The 19,362-nt window shown below is 42.3% G+C and overlaps 1 protein-coding gene and 1 long non-coding RNA gene across 2 annotated transcripts in view; one reads left to right on the top strand and one right to left on the bottom strand.

Moving 5' to 3' along the window:
* LOC146856273 (uncharacterized) overlaps window positions 1-19,362 on the bottom strand; it is a 267,800-nt gene that overhangs the window by 48,382 nt on the left and 200,056 nt on the right. The gene's annotated exons all lie outside the window — the stretch shown is intronic.
* Window positions 14,037-17,927, top strand: LOC146856275 (uncharacterized). The gene is made up of 2 exons (XR_014980919.1): window positions 14,037-14,223; window positions 17,204-17,927. It is a non-coding gene; the product is annotated as an uncharacterized LOC146856275 (long non-coding RNA).

Genomic DNA, 19,362 nt, shown 5'->3' with positions numbered 1-19,362 from the left:
GGCCTCAGCCTTGTCCAAGCCAGGGAGTAGACACCCTCAAGCCTTCCACATCCCCACAAGCTGTGCCTGGGCCAAATCAGCCCATAGTAATCTCAAATGTGATCTGAGTATATGAGTGTCACTGTCAGCTTTTAATTATTTATTGAGGGCACTGTATTTATTGTATTTAACCTATTTATTGCTTCACTGTATTTATTGTTCCGCAGTATTTATTGATGCACAATATTTATTGGTTTACAGTATTTATTGCCTCAGAATATTTAATTGCCTGGATGTATTGCACTTATATTTATGCCTTCCTTATTTATGATCACCCCTATTTATTGAATCATTAAGACAGTATTTATTTGACCTGCACTATTTAAAAAGCTTTGTATATTGTGATTGTGTATTATTTATCTAATCAGCAACTAAGAGAAAAAGAAGATAAAGAAAGATATTTTCATAATTTTTACGGTGTAGAGTCGTTTTTGGAACGGATGCACGCATGGTTATTGTATGGGTATGACGTATGCTTAGCACGGTGCCTGATTCCTGACCACTCGAGCCAAGCTACCACTGTGTGTCTGGAAAGACCCCGTTACCACCAACCCTTACCGGTGTGGGAGTGGGAGTATTTCCAACAAGAGCCATTTCTGTTTTTCCAATTTCATGGGTTCACAAACGTTTACATTTTCATTACATTTCACCCATTAAACTTTAGTGCATAAAATGTATTAGATCAACACAGAAATGCCAGTTCACTAGTATTTGAAATCCATCAAGACTTGACCACCTATATCCTACGTTAATTTCCCACTCTAACATTATAACTTAAATACAAAGGTATTATTAGTGAGGTCATCTAATAGCTAAATAGTCAAATGAAATTAATAAATTATTAACTATTCGTACGCCTGTCACCTCTTCCTTAACTAATAGCATTTTTAAAATGTTACAGATTTTTTTTCCATGACTAACATCTGGATTGGCATTCATAAAGTAATTTAAGTGACACAATCCAACACTTTATACTGGCAAATATTGCTCTTAGATATCTCCTCATATGATCTAAATCCTAATTATTAAATATCTAGCAACTATCATCATGACAAACCAAATCAGATCCCCTTATTAGTTATTTGAGTCAGTTGATCAAATAGCAAATATTTTACTTTGGATCTGTGACCAATGTCCATCTTATTTCAAGAGAAACGTTTCAGGAACAGAATAACCACTGACTGCATTAAAACAATAATTTTGAGACAAAAATATACATGTTTATATAATTAATGTAACTAATCAATGATATCTAAAAGAGACAACTTGATAGTATGCTTTTTGTAACAACATTAATTTGTATTCAGAACTTAGCTTGTGAATCTTTTGAAAATGAATTGTAACATGTGCCCTGTTAGATTTGGGGGTCTCTAGTTGGCATAGCTAGGTACCTGTGACAAATAGGGACCCTTGCGTATAGTCAGGGTAAGGGGCTACACTCCTAAAATAACCCCTGCTCACCCCCTTGGTAGCTTGGCACGAGCAGGCAGGCTTATCTCAGAGGCAGTGTGTAAAGCAGCTGCTGCGGCGACACGCTTCTTGTTGTTGCGTCGCGCTTCCAGCTCCCAGCGACACGCAGTCGCTCAGAAGGCCCAGCACAACAGCAGGCACTTCAATTCCCAGCAAGGGAATTCAGGGTGGAGCTGGTTGGTGAAGTCTTGTATCCCTGAGACTTCAGGCAGGAGGCAAGCTCTAGTTCAAGCCCTTGGAGATTCTTCTTCAAGTTGATAGGAAGCACACTCAGTCCTTTTCTCCTCTATTTGGCAATGAAGCAACCACTGCAGGCCAACCCCCAAACACACAGCACAGGGGCAGTCTCCTCCTTCAGCTTCCTGGTTCATCTCCTCAGCAAAGGTTTGTCTTGATTCCCAGAAGTGATCTAAAGTTCTTGGGTCTGGGTACCAATATTTATACTCCTTTTCTCTTTGTTCTCTGAAGGCAGAGAGGCCTTTCCTAGTCCAAACCAGTTCTGGTCAGTCCTGGAGCACTTTGTTGACATGTCTCCTACTTTCCTTTCACAGTGAAGGGCAGGGACATCAGACACACCACAGGAGGTGGAGCCAGCATTGTGGAGGGAAGGCCCAGCCCTATTCAGGTCCCAGGTGCAACCCCTCCCTCCCATCTAGATGCAGATCTCTCTATTCAGCCTTGTGCTGACTCACCCTGTCTCCTGGAATCCCCCATCCTTTGCCACTCAAACTCCAGACAAGGAATACACAGCCTAGCAGAGGCAGGTTTGGATGGTTAGACAAGAAAATGACTACTTTCTAAAAGTGGCATTTTCAAACACAGAATGTTAAAACCAACTTCACTAAAAGATGTATTTTATCATTCAGAGTTCAGGCATACTAAACTCGAATTTCTACCATGTTCCCTGAGTCAGTTAGGATTATAAAAGTTAATAACCAAACTGCCCATTCTGGTCTTTGGAGAACAAAACAAATGGCTTTAATTCACTATTAGGACATGCCATACACACCAGGGCATGTCCTACCTTTTACCTACAATGCACCCTGCCATTGGGCCTACCATAGGGGTGACTAATATGTATGAAAGGGAAGGTTTAAGGACTGGCAAGTGGGTGCACTTGCCCAGTCAGAATGGCAGTACCAGACTGCACACAGGCTCTGCAGTGGCAGACCTGAGACACACTTTACAAGCTTCTCCGGTGGGTAGCACAATCAGTGCTGCAAGCCCACCAGCAGCATTGGTTACAAGCCCTGGGCACACACAGTGCACTGTATTAGGGTCCGACAAGTAAACCAATCAAGCCAATCATGGAGTCACTAATCCATACATCAATTTACCATAGGGAGCACTTGCACTGTGGCACTGAACAGCAGTGGCCCAGTGCCCAAAGCATCTATAACCAGCAAAAACACACGAGGCAATAGCAAAAAAATGGAAGGGAGACCCATGCAAATGGAGCCAGGTCTAACACGCCCTCAAGTAGTTCATCTTTCTTTAGCTAATAGCTGTACTTTGTTAACTCTGTAATCATCTATCATCATCTCACTTTTTCTTTTATTGTTGAGTAGCTGGAAAAATTATTGTCCATTTGTTTAATATCTTGTAGAATCTTAAAAAGTGTATCCGGGGCCGCACATTAAACAGTAATTCATATGCAGAGTGTGTGATATCGCATTTACAGCTTTTAACATGAGATTGTATTATCTGCTGTCTTTTCTTGTCAGTTCTATCACTGGCTCTAAATAGGGGCAAACTGAAGCAGAATCAGCCCTTCTTGCACCTCAGGGGATCTCGAAAACATTGGGGGATATGTACAATGAAGTGGCGGAGCGTGTCGTTAGCCTCCTTGGCTTAACAACATGCTCCGCCACTTCGAAAACGCAAGGCGGCACCATATTTACAAGAATATGGTGCAGCCTTGCGTTTCCCCCTGAGATAGTTTAAAAACTTAGCGCCAACGCAGGCATCCTTGCACCAGAGTGCAAGGGTGTCTGTGTACAGGGGAGGATTGTTTATGTGTTGGAAGGTGTCCCTTCCTGCGTAGGAAGGTGTCCCTTCCTGCACATAAACAAACCTAAAATGCCATTTTGTAACTTTCTTGTGTGCTGCTTTATCCAGCACACATGAAAGTTACAAAATGGCATTTTTTGAAAGGTTTGTTTATGTACAGGAAGGGACACCTTACAAATATTAATTTCATAATTTTCTGATGACGCACAGAGAACATTCATCTGAGAAAAAGCAGGGCTGGGATGATATCAGGTACAGGTTCACCTGTACCTGATATCATCCCAGCCCTGCCTTTTCTCAGTTGAATGTTCTCTGTGCGTCATCAGAAAATTATGAAATGAATATTTGTAAATCCATAAGGGACAAGCCTATCTGTAAAACTGGTACCACTATGAACCACGACCAGTTTTACTAAGGGTACCAGAATGTGTAATTGATTGGTAATTGAATTTGCCTTTTGGATTCCCCTCCTTTATATCTGTCCTACTTCACGAGCACTTTCCTTTTTCACACTCCCCTTGGAGCAACCTCTTTCTCTATTTGGAGCTTTGAATATGGTGATCTGTTATAAAAGTAACTAACTGGCACATGCATCAAGCAAAAATCTCCTCGCAAAAATACAGAATCGCTAAAATCTCCCGTTAGCGAGTGGCAAACAACCAATTCCAATGCATCAACACCAATAGCGAAAAAATAATGAATCCCTAAAATAATCCCCGTTAAAATAAAGAATCGCTAAAATAATCCCCGTTAAATTAAAGAATCGCAAATTAAAGAATCGGTAATGCCGAAAACACAAATAGCGCCTGGCATTAGCGATTAGCAAATAAAGAATTGCTAAAGAATGCATCAAAAATCGCAAATACCGTAAATCTTCAAAATCGGTATTTAGCATGAGCAGAATAAGGGGAATCAGAACCAGGAGGTAAAGTTGCAGACACACAAAAAAAAAAAGTCCAAGTGTACCACAGATGTAATCAATCCGAAAGCCTTAAAAAATGGGCCTGGAGACCCCGTTTCCTTTTACAAAATGGCAGCCCTCTACGTGCTTGCAAGGAGGATGAGAATAAATGCAGCAGCACAGCGCAGGAGGAGGATCCAGGAGAGGGTATTCAGAGTGCACATTACATTGCTGGGCCAAAATGAAGATGAAGTATATGACAAGGACCGTCTCAATCGTGCCATGATAATGCGCCCTAATTGCTGACCTGGAACCACTACTGCAGCACCAGACACATCGGGCCAATGCCATTCCTGCGCACGTCCAGGTCCTATGCAGCCTGCACCTACTGGCGTCTGGAAGTTTCCAGGGGGTCATAGCGGTAGCGGGAGGCATATCGCAAAGCGCACTTTCACGCTTCTTCCGTAAATTCATTGATGCCATGCTGACAATGATACATACCCACATCAGCTTCCCCACAACCCCACAGATGATGGACCACACCAAACAGGAATTCTACCAGGTGGCCCAATTCCCCCATGTCATAAGATGCATTGACTGCACGCAGGTCCCCATCTGATCCCCCTCAGCCAATGAGCACATCTTCCGTAACAGGAAGTCCTATCACTCCATCAACGTGCAGGTCGTGTGCGATGCCAAGCACATCATCACGGACATAGTGGCACAATTTCCAGGGAGCACACACGACTCATATATATTCAGACACAGTGGCATCCACAGGCGTCTGCTCAATGGAGAATTCGGAGAGGGACTCCTGCTTGGTACATACTCATACCTATTCATTACATCAGTATCACACATGTATCATCATTACTGCCGCTAAGCCTTTGCTTCCCCCCTGTAGGTGACAGTGCATACACCCTGCGGGAATATATCCTCACCCCCTACATCAACCCAGCAACACCACAGGAGCAACGCTACAACGCGGCACATATTAGCACAAGAAATGTGATTGAGAGAACATTCGGGATCCTGAAGAGTCGCTTCCGGATCTTACATAAGACTGGTGGTGCTTTGCAATATAAACCAGACACCTGCTGCAGGATTGTAGCAGTATGTGCCATGCTGCACAACATTGCAACCAGAAGGGGGATACCCATAGAGGTGGACAGAAATGACAACTATCGGGATGACCAACCACCTGCACAACACCGACAGTCACACGTGCCAAACACAGCTGAAGGTCAAAGGAGGCGGACATACATCACACAACATCATTTCAGAGCTAGGTAAGAATGAGCCATGACGAAATATTTTGGAATGCTACTGTTTACTTCACATGAGCACTTGCGAAAGTGATGTAACATTACTATACAAAATTACAGTGCTTCCACACATTGTGGCAAAAAACATAACCGTTGGCATCACGGGAGTGATAAGGCAAAATTAAAGTGGCCCATGGTTACACCACCATGGTCAGAGATGCAGGACTGAATGTCTAGTGCCGCTTCCCACGTACCCCCAGCCTCCTGTCGCGTGTCTCCTCTACCTCACCACGCTGTGTCTCTGTGGCTGTGGAGCAGCGCGAACTGCGCCTACTGGTGCAGGTCTCCAGCACCGACACGCTGCTCACACTGGATGCGGCCTCACTGCCCTCCTCCCCTCCCAAGTTGCTGCCACTGAATGTCCCTGACTGCAAGTGTTCCACTGCAGTGGTCACCTGGCCTAAGGCCTTCGCCACATCCCCACAGTAATGGCCGAGGTCCACCTGCAGTGACACGGAGCGGCGGGACAAAACTGCTGTGCTATTGCAGAGCTTTGTGATGGCCCTGGTCGATGCAGTGGTACGGAGCAAGTTCTGCCTATGCCTCCTGCGCTCGCTGTGTTGTCCTGCTCGGATGGCATGGGTGAGCTCCTGGAGGTTTTGACTTATGTCCCGATTGACCTCAGCCACAACTGTGGTCATGTGCCGCACAGCGTCTGTCAGGGTGCACATGTATTTGGCGAGTTTTGAGATGTTGAGGTTCATTGTCCCCATGTGTCTCCCCTGCAGGCGCTGAACACGCAGCATCTGGGCCTCTACACCACCTTAGATGTTCCTTGGCTGGTCGACTCCTTCGTCAGTACTGCGCATGGTCCTGCGCCGCTGTGTGAATCGGCCACGTGCTGGTGGTGGGCTGGCGGTGTGACACGTGTCTGACTGTGGGCACTTGTGGGTGCTGGACTCGGGTCTGTATCCATCACCTGCAGGGAGGGGACATGTGCCCTGCGTCTTGGTGGTATTGTCGCTGGTGGTGGTGGTGGTATTGTTGTTGGTGGTGGTGGTGGTATTGTCGCTGGTGGTGGTGGTGGTATTGTCGGTGTTGGTGGTGGGGATTGACCTTCCTGCGGAGTCTCACCATCGGTATCTGCCGGTGTCTCGGAGATGATGAGGCGCTCACTGTCATCAGATTTCCCAGGAGATGCATCTGTGTGTGAAACAGTGCATTGTTAGTTTATTTTGTGACTACATCTGTTTGTCAATCAGCATTTATTTCCTACAATAAATTACATAATTTGACACTCTGTTGGGCCTGTACTGCTGATCTGATTTATTGTGCATTGGTGATCATACATGCACACTTGGCTAACATGACTACGACTCCCATGATGCAATACTAATGTGAGGGCATATGTGTTATGCACTTCTCCCTGCACACTGTGATTGACCTGGGGGGATGGGGATGGGTACACAATACGCAGCGTATAGGCGCAGGCATGCATCTTACCTTGTTCTGTGGTTGCTGCGCCGGAGGTGTCCATCTGGGTTACTCTGACGACTGCCTCTGGCTCAATGGTCCCCTCAACGAGCTCCTCCAGGGCAGTGTTGGCAGGTACTCTGGATGGCCCCCCTCCTGTGCCAGCTGCCTCCTAGACCCTTTCGACAATGCGTTCCTTTGCCCTCTTCCTGAGGTCATACCACCTCTTCTTAAGGTCGTCGATGCTGCGGTGCGTCACTCCAACAGCATTCACCCTCTCCCAGAGGCGAAGCCAAATCTTCCGCTTCTCAGCTTCGGGCACCTTGAGTGACAGCTTCCCAAACAGCTCGTCATGCTTGCTGCTCACCCCCTCGATCAAATGCTCAAGTTCCCTGTCAGAGAACTTTCTCTTCCTCTTCCTGGGCGTGTCTGAAGTGGCAGGGGCATCCTTGTCCATCCTGGATGAAGGTAGGGTGGATGGGTTCAGAGGGTGAAGTCTCTTGCCTCAGCTTGTATGCTCTGCCTCCTCCTGTGAGCTCCTCAGGGCAGTGAATGAGGGATGGGGTGGATGACTTCCTGGTTGTAATGTCATCAGCCCGCTTCTTGTGCGACCCGTTTTTTGCGAAATCACTATTTCAGAACTCGCTAATACCGATTTCGGTAATACCGATTTCGGTAATTGCTAATCTTTATTTTAAGGAATCGCTATTGAGTTTTCGGTAATTATTAGCGATTTTTAAGGAAACGCTAAATTATACCGAATCTGTTCATGCATTCCGGAATGCGATTCCTTATTAGCGATTCTTTATTTCTCGCTAATAAGGAATAGCTTTTCAGAATATTGATGCATGTGCACCTAAATATTAAACAGTCACTATTGGAGCGATATTTTGTGCCTTTGTGTCTTTTGAGGATATACTTGTTTGCATTGTAAAGAAAATGGCGGTACATTAATGATACAATGCTAATTCTATATGTACCGGATGCCCTTTGACTAATGAATGTTTTTCATAACTGAATTGTAGCTTTAAAGAAGCCTAGATAGCCTCCACCTGGAATCTCTCTCATGGGACATTCAGTTACTACCTTTTTGTCTTACTGGGTAAGCTGTAAACGTTTTATCCGTTGCATCGCCTCGTTTTCGAAACCATCTACTTTTCCATTTGTCTACATCGCCCCATTTTCTCAGTAATATGATTAAATCTTTAATCTGAGTTGTTCGTCCCGTCATATTTAAATTTTCAATGTCTTTTTCAGAAAAATCTACTCTATTTGGTTTTTGTAATGACTTTACCTTTTCGAAGTCAATACCCATTTCCTTTGCTACTTCTTCTAGTCTTTCATGTAAATTTCTGATATTTTGTCATTTACCAATCATTTTCCACGACTGCGCGAAAAGCCAGTCGAGTGGTATAGGCAGATAGACAGGTTTGTAAAATTATCAAAAGTTCTATGGATTGATTTGAATAGCCTATTTGACATAATTGTACCAGCAGATTTATGGGCAGAATGTAAAATAATGATAAGCTGGCCTACACAAGAATACCCCAGAGATTCAAAAACAGGTGCCCCTGATCCAGAAGTAATGAGAAAATATGAACAAGTGATTACCTTTTTGAAAAATAAAGTTCCTCCTAAAGAAACTGATTGGGTAAAGATTGATAGAACTCATCAAGAAGTGAAGGAATCCGTACATGCTTATTACAAAAGGTTGATTCTTGCCTTTAAACAGTTTAGTGGTGATGAAAATTTGAGTGAGAAACATCTGAGTCATTTTGTATATCGATTTGTGTATGGGTTACGACCTGAAATAAGTGAAATGATTAAACAACATACAGTAGATTGGCAAAATAAAAAGATAGATGAAGTACTAAGACATGCAAAATATTTTAGTGATGAAATTGAAGCAAAACAGAGTAAATTAAAAGAAAAAGCCATGTGGGCTCAAGTAAAAGTGGCAGAAAGGCAGGAAGCTCAATTGATTGAACAGGCAAATGGTACAGGTATGAAACCAAAACTTAATATTGGAAAAGGGAAAGGACAATTTAATATAGATGAAGCCAAAAAGAAATGTCCATGTCATAATTGCGGAAGGATAGGGCATTGGAAATCCGAGTGTAAATTTCCCCCAAGTGCTAATGGTGATAATGCATCATTGAATCCACAGGTGCAGAATGAGGTGAGTTGTCAACCGCAGCGACAGCAGCAGGTTGTTGCCCAACAGAATCAGGCGCCAAAACCGCCTTTTCCACAGAGCGTAAATCCTCAGAAATACGGTAATGAGACAGGATTCTACAACGAAGAACAGGTAACTAAACTGCCGCGCGCTAGTGCTGTTTCGCATTATTGGCTACAACGCGATGAGAGTGAGTCAGAAGAAAGTTATTGATGGTGCCGAGGGGAGGAAGAGGAGTGTGTACTTGGCGCAACTCTAGAAGTAGACCAGACAGGCCCATTTGTGTATGGAAAGGTAAATGACGAAAACATTACTTTCCTAGTAGATACTGGTGCTACTCGTTCAACTGTTAGGTCAGCTGATGTTAAAAATCTTCATCTCTCAGACGAAACAATCCAAGTAGTTGGAGTATCCAACAGACAGATAAAAACGTATCTCACTGAACCAGCTAAAGTTAACATAGGGACATTTTCTGAAATGCACGGTTTTGTCGTGTGCGATTCAAGCCCTGTAAATTTGTTAGGGAGAGATTTACTGTGTAAGATGAATTGCACAATCTTTTGTACCCCAGATGGTATAGCATTTGAGACTCCAGATGAGGATGTACTGTATAAAATGACTATGGCTAATGTGGAACCTGAGATTACTGAGGCACTTGCTGTATTTAATCCCGAGGAGTTGCCTCAAGAATTGAAAAAGACAGTAAAGGCAGAGGTATGGGACTTCACAGGAGAAAATGTGGGATTAATGAAAAATGTAGATCCCGTAAAAATTGCTGTAAAAGAAGGAGTAAGTAACCCAAATATTCCACAGTACAAATTGACACCCGAGATAATTACAGGAGTTACTCCCATAATAGACAGGATGATTAAGCAAGGTATTCTGAGAGAAATAATGAGCAGTCCATGTAATTCACCAATTATGGGCCTGAAAAAGCCTAATGGAACATTTAGAATAGTGCAAGACCTGAGAAAAATAAATAAAATTGTTGTATCATGTTGTCCCATAGTACCAAATCCATCTGTGATTTTGTATCAGATTCCTCAAGATGCAGAATGGTACACAGTAATTGATCTGTGTCATGCTTTCTTTTCCATTACATTGCATCCTGACAGTCAACAGATTTTTGCGTTCCGGTTTGGCGAACGTATTTTGGCATAGTGCCGAATCCCACAGGGGTACACAGAGAGTCCCTCAATATTCAATCAGATATTGAAAAAGTCTCTAGAAGATTTAAAAATGCCTGAAAGTTCGGTTCTAGTCCAATATATAGACGAATTGCTCGTGGCATTAAGAATCCGAGAAGCTTGTGTAGTGGATACCATTACATTGCTGAATCATTTGGCAGATGGAGGACTTAAAGTATCCCCATCGAAATTGCAATTCTGTCAGAAAGAAGTACAATATTTAGGCCAAAAAATTGAAAAAGAACTGAGAAAAGTAACTGCAGATAGAATCAAGATAATAAAAGGAATGAGAGCCCCAATGACGCAAAGAGAAGTGAGAATGTTCCTTAGAATGGTTGGATATTGTCGCCAGTGGATAAGTAACTTTTCCTTGATTGCAAAACCTTTGGTACGCTTGACGAGAAGTGATGTAAAAGACCCCATTGAATTAAATAAAGAAGAGTTAACAGCCTTTAAACAATTGCGAGACAGTTTGTGTGAAGCACCAGCACTTGGTATGGCTGACTATGAGAAAGAGTTTGAACTCTATTGCAGCGAAAGAAATGGATGTGCACTTTCTGTATTAATACAGAAACATGGAAAACTGAGGAGACCAATTGCATATTTTTCAGCTATACTAGACCCTGTAGCTGTAGCATTGCCAGGTTGTTTGAAAGCTGTAGCAGCCACTTGTAAGAGTCTGGAACAGAGTGAAGGAATTGTGATGGGATATCCTGTGAGAGTGTTTGTACCTCATGATGTGGCAATCCTTTTAACGAGGAGCCGCACTCAGTTCATGACGCATAGTCGTCTGACTAAATATGAGAAAGTCATCCTAGGTGCCACGAATGGGAGCCTTGTAAGATGTCTGAATGTGAATCCTTCAACGTTATTGCCTGACGCTGAGAATGTGGAAGTCAGAGACGATGTGGATCATGACTGTTTGGAAGTGCTTCATTTCTGCACCAAACCACGTCCTGATATAAAAGATGTACCCTTGACAGAAAGTGACTATGTGATGTTTGTGGATGTATCATGCTTGAGAACGGATGAGGGAATTCTGAGTGCAGCATATGCAGTTTGTACTGTAGCAGCTGTATTGGAAGCATCTTGCCTAAAAGGAGTAAAATCAGCCCAAGTTGCTGAACTTTTTGCATTAACAAGAGCATGTATGTTGGGAAAGAATGTGAGAGTGACTGTGATAACTGATAGTCAATATGGCTTCGGTGTAGTGCATGACTTTGGGCAAATTTGGTCCCAAAGAGGGTTTTTGACATGGAGTGGAACTCCTATAAGAAATGCTGAAGTGGTTGGAAAATTGCTTGAGGTGATACAGCTGCCTAAGCAGTTAGCTGTTGTGAAATGTGCAGCTCACACGAAGTCCAATGATTATACATCAGCTGGCAATCAGTTTACCAACGACATGGCTCAATATTGCGCACAAAATCAGAATTCTGTGAATCGGGGAGGAGAAAGAGAAATAAATTCATGTCCATTGTTGTTTACTAACACTGTGAATACATGGGAAGAAGTGAGGCAGTTGCAGGAAGAAGCGAGAGATGAGGAAATGAGACAGTGGGTAAAAGCAGGATGTGCACCACGGTAAACAGATCATGTGTGGGTTTATCGGGATGGAAGACCAGATATACCTGATAGCATGGTTTCTGCCATGGCACTGATGTATCATGGACAAGCACATGTAGGAAGAGATGTTATGATCAGACGTTTCAAACAGACATGGTATAATGCGAAATTTAGACTTGTAGCTGAAAGTCTTTGTCAAAGATGTCTTATATGTCAGCAATTCAATCCTGGAAGAAAAACAGTGGTAAGCCTGGGAACGATAGGTCGAGAAGGAGGGCCTTTCAGCAGAATGCAGATTGACTTCATTGAAATGCCCCCTGTAACAGGTTGAGGTATGTTCTAGTGATGGTTTGTCTGTTTTCTCGATGGATGGAAGCATACCCAACAAGAAGAAGTGATGGAATTACAGTAGCTAAGCTATTATTGAGAGAGTTCATTCCTAGATTTGGGTTTCCAGTTACGATTGAGTCAGATAGAGAAAAACATTTTCATAATGAAATCATGAAATTAATTTGTGAAGCATTGAATGCCCAATAAAAACTACATTGTGCCTATCGCCCAGAGGCTTCTGGTGTGGTGGAGCAAGTAAATGGCACCATTAAAAACAGACTGGGAAAAATGTGTTTAGCCACAGGTTTGAAATGGCCTGATGTCTTGCCTCTAGTACTCATGACTTTTAGATCTATTCCAGATAGAAATACAGGTTTGAGTCCCTATGAAATCGTCATGGGAAGAGCAATGCGACATGTTTTCATACCAGTCAACAAGCTATTGCCTATATCTGATGACTTGGTGTTGGATTATTGCAAGGGGTTGGCTGATTCCGTTCATTCTGTGTTCCATCAGGTTGGATCGGATGCCACCACTCTTGAAAAGAAGCCAGCTCATGATCTGAGCCCAGGTGACTGGGTGAGAATAAAAGTGCACAGAAGAAGAAACTGTTTGGTCCCACGTTGGGGAAAACCACGCCAGGTGATTCTGACCACGACCACAGCTGTAAAATGTGCAGGAGTAAAGAACTGGATTCATGCTAGTCACACCTTGCGAATTCCAAATCCAGTGGATAACAAGGAAGGAGAATACTTTGAAGAATCAGATACAAGTTCTGAATCAGATACTGAAGAAATAAGAACAAGACAAACTCCTGAAAGGGGGGAGTTGGAATTGAGTCCAGTTATTGCATCAGAGAATCTTCCTTTAAGAAGAAAATTGCAGATTTCTGACACCAGCTCAGAATCAGACACTGAATCAGTACAAGCACACAAGAGTGAAAATAAAAACAGTAAAGAGACTGTCAAAGAAATTCTTGATAAAGAAGTCCCGAATGAAAATTCAAGAGGAATTCCACCTGAAATAACAAAATTAGATGGTAAGGTACCAGATACAGAGAGTGAGGGAAAGGGTGTTGCGGAAGACCCCCGAGGAGTTGTAGGGAAACCACGCATCCAGGTAGAAGAAGGGACAGTTAGTCAGCAGAAAGATTGTGTGGATGAACCACGAGGAGGGACAGAAGTAGGTAATAAAAAGGAAGTGGTGAAAAGAAAAACTACTGAAAGTAAAAGTCAAGTTGGAACTGAATCACAGGACAGTGATGAAGAAGTACCAGAAGGTCGAGTCCTGAGAAAGAGAGCATGGAGAACTGAGAAAAATGAAAAAGGAAGTAAGTTGAAAAGGCCAACAAGGGATGAAATTTGGCCAAACAAGATAAAGAGATTAAGATACAGATTGACACGAGTAAATTCATCGAGGGCTGAACAGGTGAATGAAGTGTCTAGCCAAGAGAAATCAAAAGACGTGGAACAAACAACAGCAGAAGAAAGTAAGAGAACAAGAAAACCTAACCAGAAGTATTAGTCGCCGGAATGGTCATATGTGGCACTGCCCGAAGTAAAAGAAGAGGCAGATAGCAAAGGGGATCCAGAGGTGACTGTACCAGGAGTGGTTGAGGAAGACAAAGAATCGTAAATCCTGAGAGTTATCTTGTCCGACATCGGAGAAGAGACGGATGTTCAGGAAATTCTGCATCAAGATTACGAAAGAAAAGTGAAAGACGATCAAATGCCAAACTGAAAAGATCAAAAGTGTTCTAAATGGAGAAACAATAAATTACCGGAAAAGACATAATCTGAAAAGAACCAAGTAGGTGCTTAGAGCCTTGGGTTAGACAAAACTAGCTGTGAAGTAGAAGAGGCTAAGTCAAAAGACACTGATCATTTTTCGAAATGGCAAACACAGAAAGTAGAAAATCTAAATGTGTGTTCCTTAGAAGATGGTTTAAACTGTGTTGTTGTTGTACAGGATTACTAATGCTTCTGTGGAGTGCATTGGCTTTAATGATTTCATTTAAGGTTACATTAGAAACAATGGAAGGACATAGTGTGAATAAGACTAATGTAGAAAAGATTCAAAAGATTTACCCGACTAAAATAGATAGAAATTATTTACATAAAGATAGGTCTATAACTGATTTTTCTAACAATGTTTTTTCAAAATTACTGTACGAATATGTAAAGACGATGGACGTGAGGGATTGTCACGTCTGCATGCAGTTGCCTGCATCTGTATCTGAGGGAGTGACTTACCATCACCTCCCAGTAACATATGGAATAACATGTAGTGTATTAGCAAGTTTGTTTTACAAAATAGCGAAATTAGAATATTATTTTTCAGATGTAGATAACATATTTTCACAAATACCTGTAGTTAACAAACTGAATAAAGTAAAACCTGCTAAAGTGTTAGGTGAATTTGTCTTAGAAACTAAAGAATTAACATTAGATTCAATATTTAGAAACAATCTAACTTGCAGTTTAAAGAAGGAGGAGAACGTTTTCTTAGATATGGTAGAAAAAAGGAGATAAAAAATGCAAAGGAAAGTACCTGAGGGAAAAGATGAAAAGACAGTCTGGGATGCTGAAAGAGAGAAACACTTGAAAGGAGGAGCTAGTCCAACAATGGCTTTAGATTGGCCTCAGAAAGGGAAGTTGTGTATTAGAAGGAATCAAACTGTTTATGATAATTATTTTGTAGACACAAGTGATTGCCATGATACTTATAGACTCATGGGAGGATGGGTATTTAAAGGAGGAAATGATCCAGTTTTTCCATGATTAAATTTTATCTGCGGGAACAAAGCATATTATCGATTGCCAGATCACTGGTATGGCACATGTTATCTAGGCCTGGTTTTACCAAAGATATTCCATGTGGGAAGAGGAAAAGATGGTGCACATGAGATACGTAGACAACTAACACGTAAGAGAAGAAAATATTGGTCAGAAATTGTAGGAGACATTTTCGGAGCGTTGATACCAGCAGTGGGAATATCTCTAAATGCACACAAAATTAGAACATTATCAACAGTAGTTGATCGCTTGTCAGCAAGCACCGCTGGAGGATTTTTATTGGTAAACACTGAAATGGTTGCCATGCGTGCCATGGTAATGCAAAATCGACTTGCCCTTAATATAATTTTGGCAAAAGAGGGTGGAGTCTGTGGAATGCTGAGAGTTCAACATTGTTGTTCTGACATTCCTGACGAAAGTCAAGATTTGAAGACGTATATTACAAATATAACTGATTTGCATGAGGAAATTGTTCCACTGGAGGCTGAAGGTATTTGGGAAAAGATTGAGAAAAAGTTTTCTACTATTAAGAACTTTTTATTAAAATTCTATTTCCAGTAACATGTGTGATTATTTTAGTATTAATATTAAGATGAGGATGTTTATGTACCAAAAGAAGAAAATCACGAAATAACATAAAAAGAGAAATTGTAAAGAAAAGAGAAGAAGAAAGAAACGAAAGAGAGTTTGAAGAAGTAGAATTAGAAGAGTGGAAAGACAATGGGCCATATGTAGGTAGCATCACATTTACCGATTCATAAATACCGAATTTTACCGATTCGGTATTTATGAATCGGTAAATGTGATGTAGGTAATAATTCGGTAAATTTTACCGAATCGGAAAAATTGCGGTAATTATGAATCGGTATTTACCGATTCGGTAATGAGGCATACCTTCCCATTGATTCCTATGGGCCTCAGTAATGAGGCATACCTTCCCATTGATTCCTATGGGCCTGGAGGCCCATAGGAATCAATGGGAAGGTATGCCTCATTACCGATTCGGTAAATACCGATTCGGTAATGGGGGGTGCATATTCAAGGGTGGCAGGGTGTCACATTGACACCCTGTTGCACCCCTGAATCTTGCATGTGTGCACATGTGGCGCACATACATGCCCTAAGGGCATGTATGTCTGCCACATGGCACTCTTACATCTGCAAAATATTACTTTTTGCAAGGTATTCGTTATTTATCACCAACCTGTATTTGGTGGTAAATAACGAATTCTTAATACTAATTTTCACTCTTTAGAGTGCTCCCTACATATGATTTCAGGATTCGGTATTTACCGAATCGGAATTTTACCGATTCGGTAATTTTACCGAATCCTGAAATATGCCTCCTACATCACAAATAGCTAAATACCGGTCGGTAACGGGATATTTACCAAATTTCGGCCGTTACCGACCGGTATTTAGCTACCTACATGAGGCCCAATATGTATTGAAAAACAAGAGAAGAAGAGAAAGGTGAAACAGTAATGTGATCTAACAAAAAGTTAAGAGAACTGAATTCATTTCTATTTACTAAATGTTTCCAAATTTAAAGGTAGTGTAGTGATGTTAAAAATCACCAAAGGAGGGATTGATGGAGCAGGTAGAGCAACATTTTGTATACCTCCTCTATTAGCATGTAAAGATTAACTATATAACCTACTAATTATAATTTTACTAACGGTTTGCTGTGTGAAACTAACCTTTGCATACACAAATAACACGTGGAAAATTGCTATTTTGCACGGCAAAATAACTCAAATAACTCAAATACGTACGCATATTGATAGTAGTATATGTGGTAGTTAGATATCGCATGATTTATATTGCTTACGTGATGTTTGCATTCTAGGTTGGATTCAAAAGGTAAATATTATTGCTTTAAATGTCGCTATATGCTAGGGAAAATACTAATACATAAAGGGATTAGTGAGGGTATAACATTAGAAGCATCATTTCATTGTATTAATTATTCTTTTGTGTTTGTTTTGCTTAAGTTAGCATTTGGGCCTACCACAAAATGGCGGCGGAAACCGAGTTCAGAAGTGGCCACCGTCTCGTGAGCGCGATCTCTACTGCGCAGACTCAGATGGCTCCGTGAATCTCCATATAACCTATTCCACACTGTCCCCGGTCAAGGATAGGATCTTGGTGGACTGCCAAAGCCCGGACTGTAAAAAACTGGTTTAGATGAACAATTGGATCATACAAGTAAAAAACAAAATTTTGTAACATAAGGACTATGACATTTCCGGTAACGAATCAGCAAAATCCATTTGAAACCTGACTGACTAAAATCAGACGTTTTCAATTAGCCAATCATAGACTTTCTCCGCCCAAATTTGTTTCATGTTATCCCGAAATGTATTATAAAAAGAGTAGTAGAATAGGGAGGGGTTGGCATTCAGCGGTTACTATGACTGCATACCCTCTTTGACCCCACAGGCGATGACAGATGCTTGCACGACTTCTGGTCCTTTGGCGATCTTTGAGACTGTGACGTGCTGAGCAAAGAACTTTTGGACCTTAAGCTTTGGCCTGCTTATTTGGACAATTTAACGGCTAATTCGGTTATGCAGAGCCAATGAATTAGAGAAATCCAGATAGCCAGAATAGGTAAATATAATGTCCTGTGATTTAAATAAATTGATCTAGAAAATTCTAAAACTTTTGATGAAACAAATGCTAATAATATTTCAAATGAAATTTTAGATAAACAAATATTGGAAATTTGTGGTCTTTTGTTAAAGAGAATAAAGGATTCTGAGTCTTAAAAAGTGTTTTAGCTGGTTCTAAATCACCATCAACCAATCCAACTAATTGGTCCATTGACCAAGTGGGTGGAGTGCCTTGATGTTTTGGGATTAGGAATCTATAGGTGACAAATGTTAATGTATATTCTGTAAAATAACTTTCCTTTCCCTACAGGTTATAAGGTATCCTCCCACATGTCCAGCGTATCATCATCCCTCCTCCTGTGTGCAAACCTGTGAGAAAACATGTGAGTGTTGGTGTTATGGGCCCCACCAATAAATGCGTGTGTGAATGAGTTAGTATGACGAAGGGTCTGTGACGCAGGGAGGATAGTTGTAAAATTTGCTCTCTCTCTTTTTCCTGTTTCGCGCTGGATCACTATCAATATGTATATGCAGGTAACGTGTAATGCCATTTTTGATACATATTGCATTGCACACCAACAACATACACACACTAATTTATGTACACCGGCAGACACTACAAGCACAACACCCACATCCCCATCACTAAGGGGTCGATTCCGATCCTGTAAAAAGGCCCTACGATTGGTCGTACGGAGCGTTTTCCCTGTACGACTCGTACCAGGTAAAATCATTTCACAACCTAGGAAGTACGATTCGTACAGAAAGCCTTTTTCTGTACGAATCGTACAAAAGACCGTACAGCCAAAAAATACCCACGATTCCGATCCGGAAATGCTTGTACGCGACGTCCGTACGTATTTCACCAGCGTTTTCCGGCCCAGCTAGTACGATTCGTACCGACGTCACTCCGTACGGCTCTTTGTTTACGGGAGCCAAACACAGCCTGAAAAGCAGAGCCCGACGTGAACGGCAACGCCACGGAGCCCAGGTACGTGACGTACAGCCATGAATCCCATCGTACGTGGCATCCCGGTCCTCTTGGCCTACGACCTGGTGCACCGCACCCGACGCACACGCCGCAGAAGGTGAGAACAACATGCGTGGGTACGGTGCGAACCACACGTACCCCTACGACGCCATGACAACAGTGGTACGGACCGTACCCACGCATGGATGCGTGGGTACGGTGCGTACCATACGTACCCCTACGGCAATATGCCAACAGTGGTACGGACCGTGCCCACGCATGAATACGTGGGTACAGTGCGTACCCCTATGGCCCCATGAGTCCTCAGGTATGGACCGTACCCACGCATGAATACATGGGTACGGTGCGTACTCCTACGGCCCCATAAGTAATCAGGTACGGACCGTACCCACGCATGAATTCGTGGGTACGGTGCGTACCCCTACGGCCCCATGAGTCCTCAGGTACGGACCGTACCCACACATGAATGCGTGGGTACGGTGCGTACCCCTACGGCCCCATGAGTACTCAGGTACAGACCGTACCCAATCATACATGCATGGGTATG

This window comes from Triturus cristatus, chromosome 4_1 (assembly GCF_964204655.1).
Source record: "Triturus cristatus chromosome 4_1, aTriCri1.1, whole genome shotgun sequence".
Lineage (NCBI taxonomy): Eukaryota > Metazoa > Chordata > Amphibia > Caudata > Salamandridae > Triturus > Triturus cristatus.
This window is presented reverse-complemented; position numbering and strand designations above follow the sequence as displayed.